General features: G+C 41.4%; 1 protein-coding gene across 2 annotated transcripts in view; it reads left to right on the top strand.

Annotated features, from left to right (window-relative positions):
- Nucleotides 1-14,474, top strand: part of THSD4 (thrombospondin type 1 domain containing 4) — a 702,948-nt gene that overhangs the window by 296,392 nt on the left and 392,082 nt on the right. The gene's annotated exons all lie outside the window — the stretch shown is intronic.

Genomic DNA, 14,474 nt, shown 5'->3' with positions numbered 1-14,474 from the left:
TAATTGGGCACTGAGAGTAGAATTCTAAGTCAAATCTGAATTTGAATCCTGCTGGCTCCACCACTTTCTAGCAGTGTGGGTTTTAGCAAGTTAATCTCTCTGAGCCAAAGGTTTCTCATCTGTAAAATGGGATAGTAATAGTATCTACTTCTCTAAGAGTGACATGAACTAATATATGTACAGTGTCTCACACAGTACTTGGTACAATGCAAGCACTCTAGCCAGGTTGGGTGTCATTATAATCAGTTTAGGAAATCTCTGTGCAATATTTTAAGTGTGGTGAGGTCATTGACAAACAGGATGACTCTAGACAAGTATTTTCACTTTTCTGGGTGTCAGTTTTCTACTGTGTAGAATGAAAGGATTGGTTGGGGTCTTTCTAGCTGTGATGGTCCATGTAGTGCAGAGATAGCAAGATTAATAGGAGTGGCTATGATAGAGGAAGATTCCAGGAGTCACATCTGCAAGGTCAGATAAAATTTATTTAGGGAGAGAATAGAATGTGGGACACGCCAGCCTGGGGAACAGTGTGTACAAAACCATGGTGGTGGAGAAGGAGCACAGGGCATTTGGAGAAGAGGTGATGGTGGGAGGGTGGTTCTTTAGGAGTGGTGGGAAAGGAGGAGTATAAAGCTACAACAGATTCTTGAAGGGAGGGTGACCTGAAGAAGGAAGGTTTGGGGATAATATAGCTTGAGCCAGACAAATGGGGAAGAGGGCAGGGAGCTTGGAGTCAGAGAGACCAGCTAGGAGAATGTGTAACCTCTAACACACGCTGATGAAGGCCTGGGCTGGGATTTGGCAGAAGAAGTGAAAGGGAGGAGGAGAACTCACAGTGAATGAATGATATAGCTTGGTGGTAGAGCCAATAACAGGGATTGAAAGAGTTTTCTAGAATGCTTGTTGCCATTGACAGAGATGCATCCTTGTCCTTGAGAAAATTGGGTTGTGCTCTAGAAATGTGCATTAGTGACTGGCAACCCAGCAGAAGATTGAAAGCTGGCAGCCAGGGGGTGCAGAAAGAGGGAGCAGAAGGAGAGGTTGACAGCCATCTCCCATGTCCAGCACCAGGGCAGACCCATGCAGTTCTGCACAGGTTTCTTGCAGCTGATGGGAGTAGACCAGGAGATTGCGTAGGAGGCAGGGGCATGGTGTTAGAAATCCAGAACAGAAACAGGGGCAACTTTCTGGGCCGTAGGAGGGAGGCTTCCTTTATTTAACTGGCTGCCCTAGGGGAAGCAGAAAGTCCCCAGGCCCCCATGAGATCCAAGTAGGGTGGGGGTAGGTAGGTAATCTGGCCTGCAGCAGGTGACTTTGTGGCCCCAGTGGTGCCACAGCTGTAGCCCATTGGCAGCACAGCACAGCAGTGGGAAGCTCTGTTTGGAGTATCTTTGGATTCCAGAGCGGAGTAGTGAGGTGGGGGGTGCAGTGGTAACAGTGACATTTCAGTCACGTGGACCTGTTTACAGCTGAGCTCTACCACTTACCAACCATGTGGTTGTAACCAAGTCACTAAACTTGCCTGAGCCTCAGGGTCCTTGTCCTCCGTAGGCAAGGATTGGCTGAATTAATTTATATAAAGGGTCTAACATATAGTAGGTGCTCAATAAACCCTAGACATACAAAATTTACAAAAGTTAGGACTAAGTTAGGCAGCTACATCCAAATGCCTGCTAAATCCAAATGCAGCTAAAAAGGGAAGAGAAGTTCCTGTCCCCTCTGTTCTCTGTACAGCATAGACAGACCATACCTGAAAATTCAAAAGGAAACTTCCCCCTTGCAAGGCCTCCTGATGGCTGCAGTCTTCACTGTCTAGCTTTCAAGTATAAAACTAACCTTTTATTTAAGTAGCAAAACAGCAATTTGTATTTTAGCTATGGCAGTGCATTCCCAGGGTGTCAGCTAGTAGCCTGGTTACAAGCAAGGTTTCCTTTCTCTATCCTAGTTCAGAAGCTTCAGTTAGAGCAGAGGTTCTCCAGGTGTGGCTCCCAGCAGCACTGGCATCACCTGGGAACTTGTTAGAAATAAACATGCTTGGGCTCCACACTAGACCTACTGCATCAGAAACTCCAGGGAGTGGGGTCCATGTCCATCAGCCTTGTTTTAACAAAAGACCCCCAGGTAATTCTGATGTACATTAAAGTTTGAAAGCCTCTGAATCAGAGTGTTGTGGGCAATTAGAACTGTGTTTAAGTATGAGCAGTGCTAAGAAGCATATTGATAGAAAATTGAGCCAGTGATTTTTTTCAGGGCTTAAAAGGGATGTTTTTGTGTGTGATGACACCTCAGTAATGCTGTAGAAAGAAAAACAAAATGAAAATTTAAAAAGACATTTTTGTTCACTGTTTCTAATCCAGATATCCAAGCCTATTAAAACAGTCAATAAAGATTCAGTAGGGCACTTCTAACATTTCTAAAGGACATTGCCTTTAGAAATGCCCCTTAAAGGACATTCAGTATTAACTTCTGAAGTTTAAATTCCAAGTGTGGGGCCCAGGTGCAGTGGCTCAAGCCTGTAATCCCAGCACTTTGGGAGGCCGAGGTGGGCAGATCACGAGGTCAGAAGATAGAGACCATCCTGGCTAACATGGTGAAACCCCGTCTCTACTAAAAAAATACAAAATACTAGCTGGGCGAGGTGGCGGGCGCCTGTAGTCCCAGCTACTCGGGAGGCTGAGGCAGCAGAATGGTGTGAACCCAGGAGACGGAGCTTGCAGTGAACCAAGATAGCGCCACTGCACTCCAGCCTGGGCAACAGAGCGAGACTCTGTCTCAAAAAAAAAAAAAAAATTCCAAGTGTGGGATGGAAGGTTTGGGGTATTAGGCAATTGATAAGCTGTGTGTTTTTGCATTTAACCTTTAATAATGGAAAGCACTCAAAACAGTTTTCTTTTTCAGAACAGGAAAAGCTAAGACTTAGTCTCACCCCTCTTCTCTTCTGACTTTTTCAGAACAGTTTTCTAATTCCAGAGAAGAGCCTGGGCTCTGAGAATCATTCTCATCTTATTTTCCGTAACTTTGTCCTGGAAAATGCAGTCTGGGAGAAAGCATTTTAAATAGTAATCATCTGAGTCTAGTCCAGAATTTGGAATCCAAGGGCAGGAGGATACTCTGTCATAAACGGGAGCAATAATATGTAGATAATGCAGTCAGTGGAGGAGAAGCCTGGCGCTGCTGTGGCTCCTGCTGTTCCTGGATTAGTTACTAGACCAAATGCTGCAAACTGGTCCATTGCTTTGCTTTGAGCAAGCACCTTATTTTATTTAACCCCTGCATACACACTTAAAACATTGTATCCACATGTTTCTAATTCATTTACACTTCATTCATCAGCATGTGTTGGGTAAGCACCCTGCCACCTCCAAGTTTTATGAGCTGCGTTTACTAGGCTGCAATTCTTGAACAGGGATATCGTATATTCCACAAAACAAAAAGAGAAAAGAACTTGAGCCTGGGAAGTGAGGGCTTCAGTGCTCAACTTGAAGTGACCTTGTGAAGTTTGAATGGATCTGCAGCTAAGCACAGATGCTACCTATTCTCCAGGAACAGCTTCACATGTTTGTGCACAGAATCTCCTCTTTTCGTACCTCAGTTTTTCTCCCCACTAAAATGAGAGCAGGAGAATGTGCAGTTGTGGGAAAAGCTTGAACCTGGTTTCCTTCCACTTTTTGGCCCCTCCCTTCCCTCCCAAAGTCTCCTTCTTGCTGACTGAGAGCAAATGCAAACCTATGCAGTAGCAAGGCTCCCTAAAATCCAAAACCTCAACACTTTAGCAACATTTTGCTTCCCTAGAAGGCAGCATTCCCTTTTGCAAGTGTCTTCCACTTATGCAAAATTCCTAAGAAGACAGCAAGGAGTTTTGTAGTTTTTTGTTGATTTTGAATAGAGATGAGAGGGACCTCCCATTAATAATAACTACACAGAAGGATTTTGTTTCTAAGAACCTGAATTGTTAAAGTTATTTTCTAGATCTTTTAAAAATTGATTTTTCAAGTTACGTGTGTACATGTTTTTTTTTGTTTTTTGTTTTGAGACGGAGTCTTGCTCTATCTCCCGGGCTGGAGTGCAGTGGCCGGATCTCAGCTCACTGCAAGCTCCGCCTCCCGGGTTTACGCCATTCTCCTGCCTCAGCTTCCCGAGTAGCTGGGACTACAGGCGCCCGCCACCTCGCCCGGCTAGTTTTTTGTATTTTTTAGTAGAGACGGGGTTTCACTGTGTGTACATGTTTTATAGAGTCAAATAGTTCTAAAAGTTTGCCACTTCCCTAATCTTTCCTATTCCCCAACCATTTTAGCTGTTCTTCTGATTTTTACTTTATCTCTAAATAATACTTATATTGTTAATTCGTTTTTTGTTTTTTTGTTTGTTTGTTTTTTGGTTTTTTTTGAGACAGAGTCTTGCTCTGTCGCCCAGGCTGGAGTGCAGTGGCACGATTTCTGCTCACTGCAAGCTCCGCCTCCCGGGTTCACGCCATTCTCCTGCCTCAGCCTCCCAAGCAGCTGGGACTACAGGTGCCTGCCACCTTGCCCGGCTAGTTTTTTGTATTTTTAGTAGAGACGGGGTTTCACTGTGTTCGCCAGGATGGTCTCCATCTCCTGACCTCGTGATCCGCCCACCTTGGCCTCCCAAAGTGCTGGGATTACAGGCATGAGCCACCGCGCCCGGCTAATTCTGGGTTTTTACATTTTAAATTTGTTCTGTTGAAAATGAAGATCTTCATGAAGCAACAGGTGCTGGAGAGGATGTAGAGGAATAGGAAGGCCTTTACACTGTTGGTGGGAGTGTAAACTGGTTCAACCATTGTGGAAGACAGTGTGACAATTCCTCAACGATCTAGAACTAGAAGTACCATTTGACCCAGTGATCCCATTACTGGGTATATACTCAAAGGATTATAATTCATGCTATTATAAAGACACATGCACACATATGTTTATTGCAGTGCCATTCACAGTAGCAAAGACTTGGAACCAACCCAAATGTCCATCAATGAGAGACTGGATTAAGAAAATGTGGCACATATACACCATGGAATATTATGCAGCCATAAAAAAGGATGAGTTCATGTCCTTTGTAGGGACATGGATGAAGCTGGAAACCATCATTCTGAGCAAACTGTCACAAGGACAGAAAACCAAACACCGCATGTTCTCACCATAGGTGGGAATTGAACAATGAGAACACATGGACACAGGGTGGGGAACATCACACATCGGGGCCTGTCGTGGGGTGGGGGGATGAGGGAGGGATAGCATTAGGAGGAATACCTAATATAAATGACAAATTAATGGGTGCAGCAAACCAACACAGCATATGTATACATATGTAACAAACCTGCACGTTGTGCACATGTACCCTAGAACTTAAAGTAAAATAATTTTTAAAAAACATAAAAAATGAAGATCTTGTCCTCTTTCATTATCCTCTCCCTAGACCTCACCATGCATACACACTCCCCATCCTACACCCTCTCAATATAATTGTTGTAATTTGGCTTAGATTAATAACCATTGCTTACAGTATGATGACTATGTACATGCACTTCACACTGGAGCCATGTGATATACTACCTTAGGTCAGATTTCCAGAGCACTGATCCTAAAGCAGAGATTTGTGCCCAGTGTTCCATGGGGCACAACACCTGTGATGGATGTGGGAGGCAGGATTGGACAGAGGGAAAGTTGGGCTGTGATGTAGTCACACCAAGGCCTCAACTTGTCCTACAGGAAGCTCTGAGCAGGGAGAGCCCTGAAGAGTTACCAGCAATTGAGACAGGGTGGGCCTTTGTACCAGAGGACCAGTCATTACATGGAGCTGTCCCTGGGGAGGAGCTTAACCTTGGGGGAGGCAGCTCCCTCAGGCACAGCGCAAGCTCCAGAAATTCACACCTGTGAGCCAGCTCCTAACTGCAGGGGGGTGTGACTGACTGGGATTGGCAGGTAGGGGTAGGTTATCTGGGCACCATAGTGAAGCATCCATTACATATACTGGGATTATATTTCCTTTCCTGAAATCTGACTTCCTTTTGTTGATAAATACCTTTTGATTTTTAGTTTGCCTTCTTTTCTACGTACTTCATACTAATTCAACCCAAGCTCTTCTAAATTGTCTACATCATCTTTCAGTAGCTTCATGTCTCAACATCTTAAAATCTCAATATCTCAAAATGTATTGGGTATTCTACCCACTTCATCTTGAAGAATTCTCTCCTGGAACTCTCTGACCTGCTCTAGTCTTTTCCTAGTGTACAGCTGTCTTGTTGAGAGCTCCTTTCTTCCTAGTTCTGAGCATTCTCTTTGCTTCTTTTTTTGGCTTAGGTATTCTGTCTCCTGGATCCCACACGTTCTACTTTCTTGTTTTACTCCTTTGTTGTGGTAGTCTACATCCTCCAGTAAGGGTGCATGACAGGTAAATTGAGTGAGAATTGCATTTCTGAAAATGCTTTATTTTCTCCTAAGGATTAATAATTTGACTAGATATAGAATGCTAATTTTGAAAGGACTGTGCCTCAAAAATTATAAGGCATTACTCAATTATTGTTCAGCCATCAAAGTTATTGTTGAGAAATCCGATGCTATTTTGTTTCTATTCAGGATACTTTATTATCTTTTCTTTGTCCCAGTGTCTTGAAATTTCAAGTGATGTGACCTTCATGAGGGTTTATTTTTATCTATTTATTGGGAGACACTTCTTCATGGGTCTCTTGTACTCTTACAAGTCTTTGGAGTAGACCAAGAATGCAAGGCCTTGACCACCCTAAAATCAGATTATTTCTCAGGCTTGTATTTGCAGTGAGCAACCTTGAGGGATGAGAGGTTGCTTATTGCTTTCAATAAAAGCAATAGATCTCTCAACTTCAGTGTTCTTCAGCTGCAATACAAAGCCACTGTATATGCAGTATCCATGGGCCCTGCCCTTATGCATTGCCCCTGTGGAGCTTGGGGGCAAGGGAAACTGACACATACTAATGCTCACACTGCTTGCTCTTGTTTATCTCTCACTCAGAAACCTTCTATCTTCTGTTTGTATCCATGAAGCAGTAACAGGATAACTTATTGATTGTAAGTAGGGAAAGATCAAATCCCAGTCCTGACACCATTTTCCTGGGCACTTGATAGACTCCTGCAATCTGGAAACAGAAATTGTCTTGAGTTATTTATTTGATGATTTCCTGTGAATCTGGGAAACTAATTGCTTCTTTTCCTTTTTGTAAAATTACAACTTTATTGAAATAAAATTCATATATCATAAAATTCACCAGCTTAGTTGTTTTAGTGTATTCACAATTATGTAACTATTATCACGATATAATTGCAAACATTTTCCTTATCCTAAGAAGAAAGCCAATACCTATTAGCAGTCACTCCACATTATCCCCTTTCTTCAGGCCCTGGCAACCACTAATTTACTTTCTTTCTGCATGGATTTGCATATTCTGGGCATTTCATGTGAATGGAATTATACAATATGTGGCCTTATATGATTGGCTTCTTTTACTTAGCATAATGTTTTGAAGATTTATCAATGTTATAGCATGTATCCATACTTTAATCCTTCCTGTTGTCAAATAATATTCCATTGTATGGATATACCACATTTTGTTTGTCCATTCACCAGTTGAGAGACATTTCAGTTGTTTCCCCTTTTTAGCTGTTATGAATAATGCTGGTGCTACAGTCTGATTGTTAGTGTCACCCCAGAATTCATATGCTGGCACCTAATACTCAATGTGATATCATTAAGAAGTGGGATCTTTTGGAATTAAGTCGTGAGGGCTCCAACCTCATTAAAGGGATTAGTACCCTCATAAAAGAGACTTGAGTAAGCTCCCTTGTGTCTTCTGATATGCAAGGGTAACAGCAACAAGGTGCCATCTGTGAAGCAGACAGAGCCTTCACCAGACACTGAATCTTGTGGCACTTTGATGTTGGACTTCCCAACCTCTGGAACTGAGAGATCCATTTCTGTTGTTCTCTCTCTCTCTCTCTCTCTCTCTCTCTCTCTCCCTCTCTCCCTCTCTCCCTCTCTCCCTCTCTTTCTTTCTACAGTCTTGCTCTGTCACCCAGGCTGGAGTGCAGTGGCACGATCTTGGCTCACTACAACCTCTGCTTCCCGAGTTCAAGCAGTTCTCCTGCGTCAGCCTCCTGAGTTGCTGGGATTACAGACATGTGCAACCATGCCTGGCTAAGTTTTGTATTTTTATTAGAGGCAAGGTTTCATCACGTTGGCTAGGCTGGTCTCGAACTCCTGATCTCAAGCAATCTGCCTGCCTCGGCCTCCCAAAGTGCTGGAATTACAGGTGGTGAGCCACCATGCCCAGCCTTTTCTGTTGTTTATAAATGACATAATCTAAGGTGTTTTGTTATAGCAGCCCAAACAAAGACAACTGTTATGAATAGTTATGTACACTTTTTTGTGTTAATGTAGGTTTTCATTTCTTCTGAGTGTAAACCTAAAAGCAGAGTTGCTGGGTCATGTAGTAACTCTATGTTTAACATTTTGAGGAACTGCCATATATTTTCAAAAAAGGCAATTTGATTTTAGAGTCCCACCAGCATTGTATAATGGTTCTAATTTTTCCACATCCTTGTCAACACTTGTCATTCTCTGTCTATTTTAGCCATCGTAGTGAGTGTGAAGTTGTATCTCCTTGTGGTTTTGTTTGTATGCCCGAAATGACTATTGATATTGAGCATCTTTCCATGTGCTTATTAGCCATTTGTATATCCTCATTGGAGAAATGTTTATTCAAACACTTTGTCCATTTTTTAAATAGGGTTGTCTTTATATTGCTGAGTTATAAGAGTTATTTACAGATTCTGGATACAAGTCTCTTATGTGATATACAATTAGCAAAAATTTTGTCCTATTCCATGGGTTATTGTGTCATTTTCTCAATGAAGTATTATGATGAAGTTCAGTTTATTTATTTATTGTCACTTATTCTTTTGATATCATCTCATCTGAGAAACCATTGCCAAATCCAGGATCACAAGGATTTATACCCATTTTCTTCTAGGAATTTTATAGTTTTAGTTTTTACATTAAGGTTGATGATCCATTTTGAGTTATCTTTTATATATGGTATGAGGTAGAGATCCAACTTAATTCTTTTGCATGGTAGATATGCAAAGTTATCCTGCTGTCATTTGCTGCAAACAGTGTTTTTTCCCTATTGAATTGTCTTGGCACCTGTGTCAAAAATCAATTGACCATAAATGTAAGGGTTTATATCTAGACTCTTAAGTTCTGTTCTATTGATCTATGTGTTTAGCCTTATGAAACTACCACACTTACTGTTGATTTGTAGTAAGTTTTAAAATCAGGAAATATGAATCCTCCAGCTGTTTTTCTTTGGTCCCTTGCATTTTTGTGTGAATTTTAGGATTACCTTTAGAAAAATAAAAGGCCATTTGGTAGTTTGTGTTTAATCTGTAGATCAATATGGGAGAGTATTGCCATATTAACAATGTTAAATCTTTAGATCCAAGAAAATGTGATATCTTTCCATTTGTTTAGATCTTCCTTAATTTATTTCAACAACATTTTGAAGTTTTCAATGAATAAATCTTCTTTATTTAAACTTATTCTTAAATATTTTTATTCTTTTTAATGCTATTGTAAATTGAATTTCTTTTTCAAATTCATTTTCAGAATACTCATTGATAGTAAATAGAAATACAATTAAGAGGTAGGGTCTCATTATTTTGCCCATGCTGGTCTCGAACTCCTGGCCTCAAGTGATTCTCTTGCCTTGGACTCCCGAAGTTACAGGTTACACGCATGAGCACCGTTCCTGGCCCTCAAAGTATTTTCTAATTTTCCTGTGTTTTTTTTTCTTGATTCTTTATTTAGGAGTATGTTGTTTAATTTCCATGTATTAAAAAGTTACCCAATTTTTTTCTGCTATTTTTTATTTTGATATTTTAAAATTTATTAAAGTTTGTTTTATAACCCAACATTTATTCCCTCCTGGAGAATGTTTCATGTGCGCTTGAGAAGAATGTGTATTCTGCTACTGTTGGGTGGAGTGTTCTGTAGCTATCTGAGTCTAATTGCCTTATAGTATTGTTCAAGTATTCTCTATCTTTATTGATCTTCTATAGCTATCTCAGTCTAATTGGTTTATAGTGTTGTTCAAGTATTCTATTTCCTTATTGATCTGCTGTAGATATCTAAGACTAGTTTATAGTGTTATTCAAGTATTTCCATATTGATCTTCTGTCTCATTGATCTATTTATTATTGAAAGTGGGATATCAAAGTTTGAAACTACCATTGTATTATTGTCTATTTCTTCTTTCAATTCTGTCAGGTTTTGTTTGTTTGGGGTGTGTGTGTGTGTGTGTGTGTGTGTGTGTATGTTTGAGATGGTGTCTTGCTCTGTCACCCATGGCTGGAGTGCAGTGGCATGATCTCAGCTCACTGCAACCTCCGCCTCCCGAGTTCAAGCAATCCTCTTGCCTCAGCTTCCCAAGTAGCTGGGATTACAGGCACATGCCACCACGCCTGGCTAATTTGTGTATTTTTTGGTAAAGATGAGGTTTTTCCATGTTGGCCAGGCTGGTTTCAAACTCCCGATCTCAGGTGATCATCCCACCTTGGCCTTCTAAAGTGTTGGGATTACATGCATGAGCCACCGTACCCAGCCTGTCAGTTTTTACTTTATGTATTTAGGGGCTTGATTGTTATGTCTTCCTGATGGATTGACTCTTTTATTATTATAAAATGTTCTTATCTCTAGTAACAATCTTTGTCTTAAAGTCTACTTTGTCCAAAATATTAGTAGAGCTACTCTAGCTGCCTTTTGCCTTTTGTTTTTATGAAAGAGTTGATTTTCAGAGGCACTGACAGCCATTCTGGAAAGCAGAACCTCTAACTACTTCTTACAACTGTTAGACATAGTTGTTCCAGTTTTAGGTTGGCTTTCTCCCCCATTTCCAAAGTTACCTTTTGGAGACTCCGTAATGCTACGTAGCTTTGCTGCTTTTATTGCTGCTTAGGATCAGCTTTCTTGGGTTGGCTTAGTCATTACAATGAGTCCTTCTGCTTTCCGGTTTCTTAAATTTTGTAACCGTTAACTCCTTTTCTATTTTCTTTTTCTTTTGAGTTTATTACTTTTTAAAAAAATCTCCACTATTATATCAATGGCTTTTCCAAGGAAACAGAATTCAATGAGTGATTTAAATCTTGTATTCAAGGGTAAACTCTTTAGCTTTTAGTTGCTTTACTCTTAGTAACCTAAATTTTCTTGTATAGTCACCAGCATTTTTTTTTTTTCCATGATTAGAGGGCTTTTAAATATCAGGGCTCCAGATACCTGCTAATATCCCGAATTTAATTAGAGTGCCTATATTTGGGGTTATATTATCTTTTAAATTCAGGCGTGGGATCTGAATATCTTTGATTCAAAATAAGAGTCAGCTGCTTCCAAGTTGGCTCACTGCTTGATTTTCCTTAGAGCAATGATTCCCAAACTTGACCATGTCCTGGACCTCATCCCCAGAGTTTCTGATCCAGGATGTCTGGGGTGAGGTCCAAGAATTTGGATTTTTAGCAAGTACACAGGTGATGCTGGTGCTGCTGGTCCCAGGACCACAGTAAGAACCACTGCTTTAGTGTGTGGACGGTAAAATGTTCCTTTTGGAGGCAGGGAGGACATTCAGGAAACAGATGAGAACAAAGAAGGAGAGAAACGGAGAGAAGTTGGTGCCTACTTCCTCTTATCCCATTGCTTCCAGCTTGTGGCACCCCTTCTGTTTTCCCCCTTTCCCTGCACCAACAAAACCTGACAAAATCTGCTTAGAGAAGAGTCTCCTGGCATCAGAATTGTACTTTACTTAAAGGCAAAAAACAAAAAAAAGAGTAAAGTGAATATCCATGCAAAACCTTACTTTGAAACCCTTCAAAGGTTGTTGTTGTTGTTGTTTTTGAAATGGGATCTTGCTCTTGCTCTGTCATCCAGGCTGGAGTGCAGTGGTACAATCACAACTCATTGTAGCCTCAAACTCCTGGGCTCAAAGGATCCTCTCACCTCAGCCTCCTGAGTAGCTGGGACTACAGGCGTGCACCCTCATGCCCAGCTATTTTTTTTTTTTTTTTTTTTTTGGTAGAGACAGGGTCTCATTTTGGTAGAGACAGGGTCTCATTTTGGTAGAGACAGGGTCTCTCGAACTCCTGGACTCAAGCAGTCCTCCTGCTTCAGCCTCCAATAGCATTGGCATTACAGACATGAGCCACTGTGCCCAGCCCAAATGTATTTTTGTGAGGAATTTTAAAGGAGTTGGGGGCGGGGGGGGGCAGAGGTTTATGCCTGTAATCCTAGCACTTTGGGAGGCCAAGGCAGAAGGATCACTTGAGACCAGGAGTTCAAGACCACCCTGGGCAACATGGCAAAACCCCATCTCTACAAAAAATACAACAGTTAGCTGGGTGTGGTGGTGCACACCTGTAGTCCCAGCTACTCAGGAGGCTGAAATGGGAAGATGGCTTGAGCCTGGGAGGTCGAGATTGCAGTGAGCCAAGAATGCACCACTGCACTCCAGCCTGAGTGATAGAACAAGACCCTATCTCACACAGACACAAAGGTGGGGGCAGTGGGTAGGAAGTCTATGCAGGGTCTAGAGAAGTCATTACATAATTTCATGAGAAGAACTAGGGTGAGTATTTTCTAAGGCAACAGGATGCTAGGCAGTTTTGTTAAGAAGTCCGATGTCCTCAGGTTTCAGTTATCTCCTAGTTGCAAGTGTGAGAAGGCGGACGCAGTGTCCCCAATGTCTACTGGTGGGAGGAGCCCAGAGTTAAGGCCATTCCTCTGGGCTCTTTTTCTTGTGGCCATTTGGAGATTCTACTGTAATTGTCTCATGTTTAGCTTTTTTTTTTTTTTTCCCTCAGAATGTTTTGCAGTATGTTTGCAAATATTGAGGAATAAAATTGTGGCCCCAAAAGATAGTATCTCAAAGGATAGAGATAGTTGGGAGGAAACCAAGAGAAGTGAGGACCCCAAACCCTTTCTCAGATGAGGCTGCCTTTCACAGACACTTTTATTACTTACAGTGCAAGGCACCTGGATAGTTCTAGTGCTTGAGAAATTCAGGAGCTAGGGAGACAGGGAATAGGGTCTTGATAGATGAAATGAGAAAGCAAGTTGTAGGAGATGAGTTTTGCCTCCAACTTGTCACTTCCTTGCTTAAGCCTGTTGTTTAATCTATCAAATGATGATTTGGTTTGAAATAAATCCCAAAGGTGCTTCCATCTTGGCATTCTTTTATTTTTTTTTTCCCCCGAATCACCTCTTACATCTTTTGGGTAGCCAAGGGAAGAAACCAGGTCTCTCAACTTCTAAGATAGAGCTCAGAGTACCTAGATGATGCAATCATCCGGAACCATGCGGTCCCAGAGGCTCCATGTTATTTCCTGTTAGAGGTTTTCAGTGGCTTTGGAATAGAAGGAAGTTTATTGCTATGACAGTCAGGCAGCCACACTGGGGAAATATGCTATATCGTGTTGTGTAGGAAAAAGTCAGTATTATCCAATCTGGTAATTGATTTTAGACAGCCTGGAACAGGCTATGGCTGAGCAAAGCATTAGTCTTGTCTCCAAAACAGTTTTTTTTTGTTTTGTTTTGTTTTGTTTTTTTAAATCAGTGTGTACTTGGCTTGTCTGTCTCTTTTAGATACAGAAATATACCTTGCCTGAAATTTATTTTCATTCTTATTTTGGAAGCAACTAAATTGTTCTGTGATGTTCCTTGTAGCAGTAAGTAATTTAGCATTTACTGAGCACCGTCTGTGTGCCAGGCTTGGTATGAAGTGATAGAAATGTAGAGAAACACTCTGAGGTAGGGAAATATATCTAGCAGGAGGAGGGGAGAGAAAGACAAGGGGGAGAAAAGGCTGATATTCATTTATCCATCCCTTGTTTTATTCCTCAGAGATTTGTTTAGCATTTGCTATGTACCAAGCTCTGTGCTGGGTTCCTGGGATATAAAAGTGAAGAAGACAGAGACATCCTGTATTATTGCAAAACCACACTGCAACATAGCATGGTTAGCCCTGAAATAGAGGAGGACACATCAACCTGAGAGGGGGTAAAAGTACAGGTGGGATCCAGATTCATGGTGGACTTCCTGAGGAGGTGACCTGGAAATGCAAACAAAGTACAAATGCAGGCCAACCAAGTGAGGGAAGGAACAGTTAAGCAACGGCTAGAGAGAGGGAGTGCTTAGTTGTGTGTAGAATGTGTATTTAGGAATGTGGATTTAAGGAAGAACAGGAGGAAATGAGGCCATAAAGGTAGGCGAGGTTCCGTTCTTGAAAGAGGTTTTATCCGTCGCTTAGAACTTTGAACTTCAACCTAGAGTGATGGAGAAGCCACTTAAATATCTCATAATGGAGGAATTATTACAGGAAGCTGCAGCCATTTAAAAAGGCATACAGATGATATAACCATGTAGATATTAAGTTAAAAAAGCAG

The sequence above is a fragment of the Trachypithecus francoisi genome, unplaced genomic scaffold, assembly GCF_009764315.1.
Source record: "Trachypithecus francoisi isolate TF-2019V2 unplaced genomic scaffold, Tfra_2.0 Lachesis_group3, whole genome shotgun sequence".
Lineage (NCBI taxonomy): Eukaryota > Metazoa > Chordata > Mammalia > Primates > Cercopithecidae > Trachypithecus > Trachypithecus francoisi.
Note: the sequence above shows the minus strand (reverse complement) of the source record. Positions and strands in the feature narration are given on the sequence as shown.